The following is a 1,943-nucleotide window of genomic DNA, read 5'->3' as shown; positions in this document are numbered from 1 at the left end:
GCTGGGGGTGGAGTAAAATGGGAAATAATCCAGCACACAGATCTACTTCAACATTTTAATGGCTACATGTATTCCATTATACCTAATACCATAATTTACATAACAAACTGCATAGATGGCGATTTAGATTGTTTTCAATTATTCATTAGTATAAATGAATGACTTTGGTGTCCTCATTAACTCAGTCATTGTGCATATCCATAATTATTTTCTTAGGATGAATTCCTAGAAATAGAACTCTTGAGTTAGAGCGTGTGCACATTTTGTATTTCTGTCATTGTTAGATTTATTTCCAGAAGGGTTATACCCATTTATACTCTACCCAGCAGTACAGCAAAGTGTTCATTTCCTTACACCTTTGCAAAAAGCTTTTATTGGTTTTTTTATATACTTTCCAGTCTAACAGGTTGAAAAAAACTCTTACTTGTAGTTTAAAAATTATTGATGAGATTGAACATCTTTTCACAAATTAATTGGCTATTAGACAGTTTTTATCTAAGACATGTCATCTTAATATCAGGGTGCAAATAAAAGCTGAGAAGTTATTACATTGTTACAACTACCTTATAAGATGGAGTCAGCTCCTTAGCAAACATGATACGAAAAAAGATAGGTTATTCAGTTGGTATTTTGTCCTATGGTCATTTTACAAATGATTTGAGTCATTAGCATTTTAGGAATATGTAATAACATGGAATTTAGAACCAGGTGTGGGTGGACTTACTTGCCTTGTAGCTGTGTGTGGGAAAGCAGAACTTTACCCACACTAGAGATGATAAAGAATAATTTGAATTCTTTCACATGTGGGTTCTTTAAAATTTCTCTCTTCTAGATTGAACATCTGAAGTTTCTTTTAGAAGATGCCGTACTCTACCATTCTGTTTGCTCTCCTCTGGAAGGGCTCCAATTTGATAATATTCCCTTAAAAAGTGGTGTTGTTGGCATGGGTGTGGGTGAGAGAGTCCTCTCATACACTCTGGCAGGCGTGTGAATCTGAACAGATACATTGGAGGGCAACTTGGCAGTATCTACTAACATCGAAACTGCACATAAGCAGTAATTCTACCGTTTCCTTTCTCTTTTAGGGAAAGACATAGACATGCAATAGATAACACTGTGTGGGCCATCAGTCCATTGACAATGGGTCAGTGGCTGGAACTAAAGGAAGCTGGACCAGTGGGTTAGAGCAAAGGATAAGCCTCAGGACACACTAGAATTAGAGAGGAAGGCAAAGCAACTGGGCTAGAAGCCTAGTCATAGGGTCCAGGCCAACACAGCAATGAGTAGAAGTAGGCAGTCAATCCAAATTTTACTGGCTGTCTGGTCGGTGACAGAAAGACTGATTCCAGATTCCCCATTGCCAGCACATCTGGCGTGCTGAGATGGTTGGTATGCTTTCTAACCTGGCGGGCACAGTGGATTCTAGGCAGGAAAGTCTGGTGTTGAAGGAACAGGAAACCATTGATTTACATCTAGAATATTATCTTCACCCCTGCAAAATGAGAAGTATGATTCAGTGGTTTTCAGATGGCTTCATTTCTAAATGCTCACAAACTAGGTTTTGAAATACAGAATTTTGATGTGGGTTGACATTAAACCTTCCTTCATCATTTACAGATTCCTCGCCCCAACCCACTCTGCCTGCTTTTTGAAAACAGGGCCATTTTGCCTGCCTCCAAACTCAAAGTTTCCACCCTGTTCTTGTGGTTCATCTGCGCCCCTTGCAGTCTTGGTGTGAAACTGCCTCTGCCAACCTTGGCTTCTCGAACCCAAGCGGAGGAAGGGAGGGCATTTGGACAACAGCTTTCCGCAGAGCCGAAATTGCCAATCTCTACTACATTTATCTCGGTGCCAGTTTTCCGTCTGAACTAAACTGCATTATTATGTCTGGATGTCTGGCCGGGATGCCAATCTTATAAGAATTTCACTTTTCTCTCTCTCTC

Source organism: Phocoena phocoena, chromosome 5 (genome assembly GCF_963924675.1).
Source record: "Phocoena phocoena chromosome 5, mPhoPho1.1, whole genome shotgun sequence".
Taxonomy (NCBI): domain Eukaryota; kingdom Metazoa; phylum Chordata; class Mammalia; order Artiodactyla; family Phocoenidae; genus Phocoena; species Phocoena phocoena.
The sequence above is the reverse complement of the archived record's forward strand: the minus strand, read 5'-3'. Positions refer to the sequence as shown.